The 12427-nt window shown below is 50.2% G+C and overlaps 1 protein-coding gene across 2 annotated transcripts in view; it reads left to right on the top strand.

Moving 5' to 3' along the window:
- The first annotated feature begins 2287 nt into the window (after positions 1 to 2287).
- Positions 2288 to 12427, top strand: part of PPFIBP2 (PPFIA binding protein 2) — a 145153-nt gene continuing 135013 nt past the window's right edge. Inside the window, exon 1 of one of the 2 annotated variants that reach the window (XM_049650769.1) lies at positions 2288 to 2613. The gene's annotated coding sequence lies outside the window, so the exon portion shown is untranslated. The remainder of the gene's footprint in view (positions 2614 to 12427) is intronic. The other variant, XM_049650773.1, reaches the window with a different exon arrangement.

The following is a 12427-nucleotide window of genomic DNA, read 5'->3' as shown; positions in this document are numbered from 1 at the left end:
TTCTTCAAATCTTTCCCACGCATTTGTCCAATTCAGCCTAGTGTGGGTCACAAGCTCAGGCTGTGGTGCCGGTCTGTGTCATGTGCTGAGGCCTCTGTCTTTCCAGGTTGGTCACATGAGAGGGTTGGCTTTGTGTGCCTGCAGCTGTTTTGCCAACTCTGCCAAGCTCAGGGCGGGACTGTAGGCAATGAAGAGATGTTCCCCCCCGCCCCCCATAGCATCTAAGTAGATCTCTGGCAGAATGGAATCACTCACCCCATGCATACAGCACAATTATCCACAGTTCTGATAGATACAGAGCCCCAATCTGTTGTGGAATGAGGCAGGTATGAATAAATAAACATGGCAATGTTCCCCACTCCATGGGTTTGTGGACATTACCTACTCCGTGGGTAAAATGACATTACCTATTTCACGGGGATAAGGAACATGGACTGCCTCGGGAGGAGGGTAGAGTGAGATTATCAGTGAATGGAATTATGTGTGAGTCCTGCACACATAATTCCTCTGGAGGCACAGAGGAGGGTTGCCCTTCATCTGTGATATACTTTAACTTGTCGACTCTGCAGAGTGCACCTGCCACTAACAACACTCCCAGGTGCTTTAAATTCCTACAGCTAGAATCACTCTTTTAGGTCAAGACATTTTCTCCTTGTCAATGTGCCACTTTGCTTCCTGGGAGCCAGGGCAGCAAAGCATTCAGGCCCACGGATACTATCTTGGGCTTCTTTTGGGTGAATTGTTCAGCTCTGAGGTCTCTTGTTGGAGTTTAGTCAGGATGAAAGTCCCTATGGCCTATAGCAGTAGTTAAACTCGATTGCATGTAAGAATCACCTGAGGGGCTTTTAAAACTCCTAATACCAGGCCATACTCCCAGACGATTAAGCCAGAACCTCTGAGGGTAGGACCCAGGCTGTATTTTTTTAAGCCCCCTCCTGCAACATGGTTCTAGAGCGTGAATAAGCTTGAGAACCAGTGACTTACACCATTTTTAAAGGTAATTTTAAAAAAGTAATTGTATAATTCAGAGAGCAGATTAGCATTTTCTAGGGACTGAGGTTAGGGCAGTGTGTCCACTGGGGCAATAACATGTGGGATTTGGAAACACCCATGAACTCATGTGAACTATAGCGCCTAGGTCTACAAAAGCCTCTGCTGCTATTTTAAGGAAGTGAAAGAGAACTGAAGGGTGTCCTGCTGTAACACAACTCTTGTGGGCCCCAGCCTTCCTCTGCTGGCTTTGCCTTTAGTCTGCTTCTGGCCAGGTTCCGGCAGTGACCAGAGTCTCATATTTGCAGGGTGGCTTAAGTTCTGTTCACATGTAAAAGCCTTCTGGGCACATGGGTAATTTCAGACCACCAGGGTAATTTGAAAAAAAAGATGTGTCTTACGGAGTTTGTCCAGCCTGTAGAAATGTAGATAAAAACTGAGGCCAGGGCTGTGACTCCTGCCAGAGCTCGGGACTATGCCAGAGTGTGCAGTGTAGATACCATCTGCGGCCCAAAGGGATTTTAATCAGCTGAACTGAGCAACTGGTCCTGGGAGGCCCAGGCAAGGCAACAACCTAGCAGCACAACCAAAGGGGATTCAGGCCATACACTAGGGGAAGGTGTTGGACTAAGTACCCAAGGCCCAGTCCCGCCTTGATTCCAGAATTCATTCCTGTGGTCAGAAGTCGCCAAAGCTCTTGGCCCTATGGAACCCCGCCTTGGTGCTGAGCACAGAGAAGTGCTTCTTGTCCTTAGCTGTTCGCCAGACCAGGCGCAAAGTGTCTTTAGTCGGGGCTGACCACTAGGGGGACCTCCACGCCAGGTCGCGGGGTTCGAGCGCAGCCGGACTCTGGTGGGACGCAGAGCCTTCCAGACGGGTTGATCAGAGACAGGGAATGAGGCTGCCTTCAGGCCAACCTCAATTTGGACTGGATCCTACGGGTCCGGGAAGTCCGGACACCCAAAGTGTTGCTACTCTGGGTGTGCCTCCAGTCGGTTTTTCCGTGGCTTCTCTCTTTGCAACTCTAGATACAAATTGCTTTTCTGCTTCCTCGTTTTCATTTCCTACGGCCGGGGAATGAATGGTGCTGAAGGGCTGAAGAAGCCCAGGGGACAGGCAGCACTAGAGACAGTCAGTGTCTCCGGGACCGGAAGGGTGCAGGGCGGGGAGGCAACAGGAGCGGGGCGGGGCTCACGGGGGCGTGGTCTTCGGGAGGCGGGGGTGTAGCACCGTCCAGGGGGCGGGGCCACGGCTGGGCTGACTAGGCGAAGGCAGGTTCGAAAGGGCGGAGTTGACGAGGCCGGTCCCCGAGGAAAGGGAACCGGTGGTGGACCGGTTCCTGCGGACCGCCGCGGAGCCCGAGAAGGAAGGGGAGTGGAGGGGCGGTCCCAGGGGAAGGAGGGCGGGGAGAAGCGGGGGCTCCGGGACGAGCCTCCTGTGGGTCCCGCCCCCGTCACGTGGGCTCCAGACCCGGCCGCTGCCGCTCGGTCCGCTGGTTGGTCGGTCAGTTGGTCGGTGGGTCAGTGGCCTGCAGCTCGGTTCTCGGCTCTCATGTTCGGAGGTGGGAGGGACACGGGAGCGGCCCTCACACCTGAGCCGCCCGGAGAGGAGCCCAGCACCCAGGTCAGTGGGCTGTCCCCACGCCCCAGGTCCCCTGCGCGTTCCGGACCGGGAGCCCCCCGCGGGTACATTGCCTAGGTAACCGAAAGCCCCCAGATTCAAGAACCACTGGAGGAGGAGTGGGGGTCAGTGCCAGTTAGGGCCCCAGAGTGGGTCCCAGACGCGAGGGCAGGAACCCTCTTCCTCTTCTCTGGCCAGAAGACTGGGAGGAGGGTATAACTCCCGAGGAGGATTTGCTTCGAATTTTCACCCAACCCTGCCGGGGATCCATGGACAATCCGCGCCCCTGCAGGTGCCAGCATGGCCCTGGAGATGCGCTGGGTGGTCATTCACTTCAGTTTTGTGCGGTATGTCACCGAAGCATCAGAGTAACTAGAGAGCACAAGGGGCGGGGGTGGGGGGGGTGGGGGGAGTGGTCCGGCAGCTTAGGGTCTCTTTGCCCAAGCATATCTGTTCAGTGTGGTCAGATGCAACGCCTCGACTGAGACCAACTCTATACTCTAATTGCAAAAATGTAACATGCCATCAAAGTCTCAAGCCACTGCAGTCCCAGGAGACTGCCAGATGGGGATGGTCCTACTTAAAAGTGGGCTCCTCCTCTCCATGACATCCCAACTCCAGACCTGCAGTTTTTCTTCAAATGAAAATAAGATTATGTATTTAAAAGCTAGAATTTCCAAAGTTTGTGTAGGATTGAAACAGGTACTCTAACTAGTGTTTAATCCTCTTAAAAAACAAACCCAGAGTGTTGTAGTTTGCTTTCAGAGCAGCTGGATATTTGGTATCGGTGGGTCCCCCTTTGCATATTTTGGTCTACTTCCTATCTTTCTCATTTGTCTCTTTCCTTTCCCAGTTCCTTAATTGATTATAATACAAATCGGAAGTGTTTCCAAATTGTATGTTGCATTTTGTGAAGTTAAATGCCCAACTACAGGAAGGTAGTTGGCTGTGCACAAAATTCATCTTCAAGATGTTCAGTCTTTGATTATTGTTTGTATCTGGAAAACAAAATATTATTTGATTTCGAGATTATTTCTCTCTTGGGGTTGGAAGGCAACCCATTAGTATTCTGCTTAAATTCATATTTAAACAACTATGAAGTGGGAGATGAGAGAGATTAGTGCATTTCTCACTGCATTCATACATCATTTTATTCATACATTTATTATTATTATTCTTAGAAATTAGATGATGTGCCAGTTATTAGCTTATTGCTACTGGGGGGGGGGGCAAACTGAGAATCATGGTCTCTTCTTTACTGGGGTAGCTATGGCAGGTGCACTGGTTTTAAGACAATGCACTGGTTTTAAGTACAATGACAAATGCCCTGAAGGAGGGAAGAGCAAAGAGTTGTGGGAATTCCTGTCTTTCACCTGAGCAGGGAAGATCTGGGATAATTTCAAGAAAGGGGTGATGTGTGTGATCCATCTCGGAGGATTTCTCCTGGGTGTCTCCAGGCAGAGGTGGGTAGAGCATGACCTGGGCTGAGATCTGTGTAGGCAGGGCAAGCACCAGCTAGTCATGAGAAGTGGCAAGTGGTCTAACTGGACTCCCAGTTAGTGAGCAAGTGCTAGACAATAAAGCTGGTGACAAGGATGAAACATGGCCCCAGTGGGCCGTGAAAGCCAGGTGCAGAAGTCTGGACTTAGAAAGCATGGAGCCAGTGCAGGTTTTAATCAAGGGATTGACTGTGAGCTTCTCAAAGTCCAGGACCTTGGCCCTTGACTCTCCCAACCCCTAGCCAGACGGGGAGAAAATCCAGTAAATATTTGTGGAATGAATGGTCAGGCAACCCTTTGGAGCTGAGCTTCTCAACCTTTAACAAGCTTAAGAATCACGAGGGGGGTCTTAATTCAAATGCAGATTCTGATTCCTACCTAGGTCAGGGGTGGAACCTGATCTGCCTTTCTAACACATTCCAGGGTGGTGCTCTTCACTATCTATGGCAAGGATTAAGGACCATGGTTTGCAAACCTGGGGAGCTTTTAAACTGTTTGGATGAAGTGGGTCCAGGATGGTGTTCCCAAGTTCCCCCAGGGGTGATTCTGATGAAGGCCAAGGTGGAGCCTGCTCTAGCCCACTGTGGCTGTGGCAAGGAGTGAGCAGAGGGGAAAGACCCTGGGATGGAGGGACCAGTTAGGACATTGAAAATCCACCAGCATAGAAGCGGTGAGGCCTTCTATTGGGCCTGAGTGGGACAGGTGGGAGAGACTTTGGAAAGATAGAATCTGTGGGCCAGGGGGCCAGGGAGTATGTGGTATCTGTCTTCAGACTGACCGGACTGCTTCCAGCAGTGAGGATAGGGGAATGATTCCGAGCCAATTCAGCTTTGGAGAAGAATGGCATGCCCTTTAGGCTATACCATTTGACATAATAACATTTGGAAGTTGGTTTTAACGTGGATGTCAGAAATTTTTTTTTTTTTTTCTGAAATACAAACCTGTTCATGACTTCCCTGCTTAAAATCCTCTGGCTGATCCCCTCTTGCAAAATATAAGGAGGAAAAGCTAATATGAATGCAACTAATGAGGTATCTAGACATTTATTAAGTTCCCAGACTGTGCACCCCCATTCGAGAGGCGACACTTGGGTGGGGGGAGATGTGACATTATCACCACTTGGTGTGGGCACAACTAGGCTGAAGCTTTTGGCAGCTTTGTTTTTTCTGGAGTCACTATTTTTCCTGCTTCCTCTTTACAGTGGTTCCACTTTATGTTTCCTGGCATCAGTCTTTGGTTTCAACACTTGCTGGCATCTAGGTGTCTCAGTTTTCAAACAGCCCACAGGTGGTTTCAGAAAGGTGGGCTCTGTCCCTTATAGACTCTGAGAGCCAGGTCTCCTTAGCCCTTGCAGAGCTTCAAGACACCCATTCTTATCTCTGACACACTCAGTAAATAATCTGGGAGATGCAATCTGTTTAGCTTCAGACCCAGATCTCCTCAAGGCCTTGCGATTTTCCAGGGGGCTGCTAACACAGCTTTGTCTTCAGGAAATTTATGATTTTTACTAAGTGCTCCTAGGTAATTCTTACTTTGGTGCTCCTCTATAATTCTTGCTTTCATTTCCTCTGTCTGTCACGTATGCCCTTATGCACACAGAGAACTGACTCTTCACTGTGCACCATGCTCTTAATCACTGTGTTCCATGTCATGTAGTCATTTGGCCCTGTAACGTATCTGTGGATGGAAGGTCTGCACAAGATGGGATAGGGTTGCCTCCTTGATAGGGTAAAGTATAACATCCTTCTTTGGCCTTCCAGGCTCTGCAAAGGCTGGCAATAATTTAGCTCGCCAGCTGTATCTCCACTGTTCCCCAAACCGAGTAGCTCAAGAGATCCTATCTTTTGTGCCTCTCTGTCTTTGCACGCACTATTTGCTCTTCATGGAAAGCTTTTTGTCTGCCCCATGAGCTGAACGGACTCTTATTAACTTCAGGATGCAGATCAAACTCTTGAAGCACCTCTCCTCCCCCCACCTCCAAGTCACTTTTACTCTTCTCTCTAGTACATACATGTAGCATCAACTGGAGAACTGTGCTATGGTCCTGAGGCGCTTTATTGGCGTGTCTCTGTCCACACCCACTCCAGACTCCTGTGTGCAGCCCTACATCTAGCAGATGTCCAGGAAGAGTTTGTGATAAACATGGGCCTGGAGCTGGCTGGTTTTGCAATGTTTGCTTCAGTAAAAGGGGAAAAGAGTAGGCTATTCTGCACAGGTGATGAGGGAAGAAACAAGAACAGAACCTGAAAGACTGGGACAAGCCCAGTGAGGAGTGGCCCACATGGCTAGAGTCAGAGGGTGGAGTGGGGAGGGGACACCGGGAGAGGTGAGACTGCAGTCTTAGGCTGGGGAGAGGTCAGGGAAGGCCTTGAGCATTGAAGCTAAGGAATTGACATTTTCTTCTCATGATATTGAAGGCATTTTGGTGTGGAAAACACGTGGTGAACTCTCTGCTTTCAGGAGGATTCAGGGCTGAAAAGGGCAGGTTGCAGGGCCAAGGAGCAACTTCCTGTGAGAACATGCTCTTGGAATAACCCATAGAGGTAGCTTAGGGTGTAAATCAAGGCAATGGCAATAGAGATGGAGAGTGAGTGATCTTGTCCAGAAATCCTGCAGGATTTGGTGACTGACTGGATTTGAGGGAGAGGGAAAGGCATCAAATTGGACACTGACACTTTGTGCTAATGTGCTGGGAGAAGAACGAGGCATTGTTAGTAGCATGAGAGCAAGGAGGAGATTCTTGGAAGGGGGAAGGGAAATGAGGATGGTTGATTCCTTTTGGAATCAGAAGAGAGCCTTGAGTAGTTTCTCATATTACACACACACACACACACATACACACACACACTCACACACACACACGAATGGTGAAGCTACCCAAAGGAACCTATGCAGGGTCACCTGCTGCTGGTGGCAGAAGCCGGGCCTCCTGGCCCTTTGGCCTGGGCCTCTGTCCTTTGTAGCACTGTGAGTTGGCCAGAGAAGAGCTGCCAGAGGTCCAGATGGAGATTCCATTAGGCAGTGAAAAATGGGAAAAAGACCAGGTTTTGGGTGAATTCAGTCTGCAGAGCAGCTAAGGCTGGAATCTTAGAGGTCAAGAATTCAGAAGGGAGTCTGTTGGTAGCCATTGCCAATGTGGGTTTGAAGGCTCATGCGTCCTCCTTTCTGTCCTATGGCCTACTATATGTGGGCTGATGGAAAGTAGGGAGTGTTTTATGGTATGGACACTCATACTTGTTAGTGCTCCATGTTGGTACATGTGTATCGAATGGTTTTTCTGGGAATACAACCGCCAACCTGTCAGTTCCGTGGAAAGATGTATTCCAAAACCCACACACTTTTGCCCCCCCCCCCCCCGACAAACTTTAGGGATGCATCCAATCAGTCCCGAGAAGTGGCCTGTGCAGTGTTGGAGTGGGGGGTGGTGGGTGGCACCCATCCGGCGAAGGCATCCAGCCTTAGGGACCTCGTTCCTCCAAGCAGAGGCCTGTGAGTAGGGCCAGTGTCAGGGGGCCAGATGGATGGGGGAGGGCCATAGCTGTCAGGGGAGGGGAGAAGACCTTATCTAGAATCTGACTGATGCCTGGAGACTCAGTGACCCTGAGGCTGGATTTCCTTTCCTCCTCATCTCTCCCTTCCACACCTTTCTGTCTGGCCAGGTCACTCACTCTCCAGCCTCCCAAGGACAGGTCCTGCCTTTGCCATGGCACAGCGGTCACCTTAGTTTGCTAAGACAGATCTGGGCTAATGCATGTCAAACACTTAGATTATTGCCTGGTATGTGGTAATTGCCAAGTGAAAACAAAGACAAGGAAGCCTGGGGTTCAACTTCAAGGGAAAACTTGTCAAGCCTCCTGGCTCTTTTGAATTATGCAGCTGGATCTCTGGGAAGTTTCTACCTTATCTTGTTTTGATTTTTTTGTTTTTGTGCTGTTAATTAATTTATTTAATTATTTATTTTTACTGATACTAAAATGGGTGCAGGGCCTTCTCATCCATGGTAAAGAATCAAGGATAGCCATGGATTGCAGACTTGGGACTTGGGTTGTCCAGGAATGACTCAGGAATGACTTATGCAGAGGTGAGTGGGTGGAGGGCCTTCTGACAAATCTCCAAGAACAGATTCTTAACCCAGGTGAGGCTGTTCAGGGGAATTGATGGCAGCCTGGCCTCTCCTCGGGCCTATAGCTGCTGAGCCGGTCTCAGGCGGCTCTGCTTTGGGTATATCTGTTTCTTCCTGGTGATGAGGACAGGCATAAGGAAGGGTTCATCCAAAATCCCAGGGTTGATCTCTGTCTGCTCAGGGATAGCCACTGGTTGCTGGGAGTGTGCTCAGTGGGCATAGTCAGAACTCCTGCCCAGACTCCCGGGTGAAAACGTAAATCCACAGTGACTTGTGTGCATGGTTGGAATGTACCAGTCACATGTAGCTGGACCTCTCAGCTGGGCAGGGACCACTCTAACTGGGAGAGCCACCCTTGTGACTGCACTGCTATCTCAAGAAGTCTTAGCAAGCTTCTCCAACCTGCTTCTGGCAGAAAAGCCCAGAAATCTCTGCCAAAAGGAACTCCTAAGGTTGATAAACCATGTGTGTGTGCGTGTGTGTGTGTGTGTGTGTGTGTGAGAGAGAGAGAGAGAGAGAGAGAGAGAGAGAGAGAGAGAGGAAGGAAGGAAGGAAGGAAGGAAGGGTGGGAAGGAGGAAAGAACAGAAGGAAGGGAAAGAGAGAGAGAGAAAGAGGTAGTTGTATAGGAGCCAAAGGTCTGTTGTAGGGATTAGGGAAGAGAGGAGGGCAGAGCCACAGCTGAGGCCAGGAACACCAAGAATCGGTTACCTTTGTTTCTTACATGCACTCGTGGCAACTCCACTCTCTTCAGGGGCAACAGTCCTTTTCCCAACACAGGGCTTTGTTTCCCCTGAATCAAAGAGGTTTTGCAGGAATAGCTAGCTGGACACTGCGTGGCTTCACCAAGGCAAAAGAGGTGTCGGCAGACTGGCCCCACAGAAAGCTGCCTCCAGAGGAAGGATATGGGGGGCTTCCGGCTTTGACGGGGTTTACAAAGGGCTTGTCTCATGAGGTGGGTGATATTATTCCCATTTCACGGGAGGCAAATACGTGCCAGAGAAGTGATTTTTTAAAAAAGACCCAGAGTTTTAGATTTAACTTATTGTCCAAATTGGGACACTCTTGAGAGAGAAAGGAGGCAGACAAATATGGGTGGGGTCCTGGGGTGACAGGACTATCTTGGGTGTACCAGGGATGTGGTGTCAAACTCCAGATTCAGTAAGCAACCAGGTCAGGTAAGGGGGGGGGGTGGTGGTGGCTGGGGGACTGAGGAGAGAGGATTGCAGTAGGGGGAGGGGAGACGTTAGAACTTGAATTTGGACGGGAAAGGAAGATTCTTCTTAATTCAACATTTTACCAAAGCAAAGGAATAGTTCTTGGCTCTGACACCTGACCTTGACTGGATGTCATGAAAAAGTTTTATTACATAAGCTCTTCCTGTGACCAGCCAAGACATCTGGTTCTTCTATGCAGTGCTGCTCACCCGGTAACAACAACAACCACCCTGTGCGTCCGTCTAGGTTTTCGCCGCGCCAGCTCACTGGAACTGCACAATGCCTCGGGCGCGGATTATTGTCCTGCTTCTGGAGATGAGGAAACTGACTCCTGCCTATCCCCCTCCTTCCAGCATGGCGGGCAGCAGGTGTTCTCCACCATGAGGACCTGGCCTCCCTGATCTCCGAGGTCCCTGCTAGCTCTAGAGTATGGACTTTGAACCAGACAGGCCTCCCTTTAAATCCCCCTGTACACGGATTTTCTGTCGCTGCTTTGAGCTTTAAGTTCCTCATCTGTTAAATGGGAACAATAATAAGCCTATTTCGTTTGGTTCTTGTGATGATGAAACAAGAGGATGCACATACCGTGTTGCCTGTGGTGCTTGGCTCATCCCATGTCATCCTTTTCTCAGGAAGCCCAGAAAAAACTACGTTGTCAAGAAGAGTGATTTACATCATCTAGCAGGCTTATTCTGAAATTTCGGGGCAAGTAGCGTTCTCTGGGCCTCTAGGTGTGACACGGAAGGGGCAGCCCTGGTGAAGGTGAGCAGGGAGTCCATAAGGCAGAAGTACATGGCAGGCGGGAGAGCCTGGTTTCAGATGGCTGGTCACCAATGTACAGGACGAAGGCAGCAGAGAGAGCTGAGCACCCAAACCAGCTCTGTGAGATGTGGCATGTGGCAGGGAGGTGCAGAGTCCTGCCCGCAGACTCCAAAAATCAATGGTGTGAGTTTCCTACCTGACCATGTGGAAAAGCCCATATAGGTTGCCTTAGCCTGGTTGCATTAATAGAAGTCCTGGCTTTAGACCTTGCTAGAAGATCATCCCACTTTTTCCTGCACGGGCCAAGGCTGGACACACCACACTCTGGGAGTAGGTGGAGGAGGGATGCTCTCTGCTGCAAAGCTGGAGTCTGTGCTCTGCAAGGTTTGAAAGGACTTGAGAACTGACAGGAAGACACCAGGGCCATGACTGATTTTCAGGTCGGACCTATCTTGTTGCGTGTTGCTCAGAGGGCAGAGTTGGGAGTCCATGGTGGTGATGGGAGAGAGAATTAGAGAAGAGGCAGATTTCAGTTCGCACTGATGTAAGAAATTCCACAGAATTCATGCTGATCTTTAGGGGGAGGCAGCAGTCTTACAGGCTGTGTTGTGGTCTATGTAAAGAGGGTGTTGTCCAAGTGGTATTGGTTAGAGAGAAGTTTGCAAAATAGTAGGGGAGGCAGATTTGCTGGGAGGTCTAACTAAGAGAACGGCAGGACTGTGGGGGATAGTTGGCTTCTGAGCAGAGATGAGTTGCAGCAAACGCAGGGTGGGATGAAGGTGGGAGGCCGGGAGGGGGTGGCTGCAAACTCTGCAGGACTTTCTCTGTCCCAAGCCACAGGCCAAAGTCCTGCCCCATAACAGGGTTTGGAAGAGAAGCTTTGTGGCCTGAAACTCTGAAGCTGTGACCCCAAAGAAGTGGTTAGACTCTGTGTATTCTCTGTTCATGCCTACCTTGGCTCAGCCACCTATCCGGGGCTCGAAGTCTCTTACAGACTCATGGTCACCCCTTAAAGATTTTGAGAACACAGCATCCTGGCATCTGAAGAACCTGGGCCATGTGGTCTGAGGCACTGGCTCACAGCATCCAAAAGGGGATGGCAGGTATAGGAAGGAGACATCCAGGAAGGCACTGGGCACGACACTGGGAAGTCTGACTGTCTGTCTGCAGCCTGGGCTGCAGAGCGAGCTTCCAGCCCTAAAAGGAGTCGGGGAAGGGCTGTGGGCAGCAGGGCCTTATTCAAGTAGGCTGAGGTTTTGGGTGGGGTGTATGGGCGGAGGATGGGGAGTGTTGTGGTTAAGCAACGTGGATGCCTGTGGGGCACGCTATCCTGGCCTGGTTGGCAGGGAGGGAGGCCAGGGAAGCCCTAAAGTCAGAACTGGCCCACTGGATCTAAGGAAAGTCCCCCTTTCAGGAGCAGAGGTAGAGCATAATTCTAAGTACTCTGGAGGCAATAGACTTGTGACCTCATTTATTATTTCAGGCACTGAATGATTTTTGACCATCCTCTATGCTGAGGAGTGGGATGATGGGAACATGAGAGGAGTGAGACATGTCCTCTGCTTGGATAGCACTTAAGGAGTGTACTCCCTTCTCAAAACAGGCAATAATGACCAAACCACAGAGAGAACATTCAGAGAAAGAAGCGTTTGGGGTACCTGGCTTGCTGAGGAAGTGGCATTTGAGATGTGTCTGGAAGGAAAGATGGGGAGCAGAGACTCCCCTTCCTCTGGGTGAAAGGCATTTCTGGCTCAGGGAACAGCAATGCACAAAGGAAGGTGTGGGGATGGTGAATTAAGGGGCGGTTGCAGACAACAGCCAAGGGTTTGCTTTGGCTACAACTGAGGAATGGGGTTATATGGGTAACTGGGATTGGAAATCATCATTTATTAAGTCCCCGCCGGGTGTCAGGGACCGAGCACAGAGCCATCTGTGCTGATGTACATCTCACAGGGGCCTCTCAGGGCTTTCACCCAGCAGGAAAAGTGACTTTCCTAAGGTTCCCTAACTGGCAAGAGGCTGAAATAAGACTTATGACTGGTCTACCTGATCCTCAAACCCATGTTTTTTCCACTCTATCTTGCCACCATGTTGAGAGGTCAGATTATTCAGAGTCTTAAGTTTACCATGAAGATCCAACTCTTCATGTTGAGGTGGGAAGATGGTCAGTCTGCACGTGTCGGATGACATTAACCTGTGAGAAGCAGTTGGTGGACGT

This window comes from Panthera uncia, chromosome D1, assembly GCF_023721935.1.
Source record: "Panthera uncia isolate 11264 chromosome D1, Puncia_PCG_1.0, whole genome shotgun sequence".
NCBI classification, from domain to species: Eukaryota; Metazoa; Chordata; class Mammalia; order Carnivora; family Felidae; genus Panthera; species Panthera uncia.
This window is presented reverse-complemented; position numbering and strand designations above follow the sequence as displayed.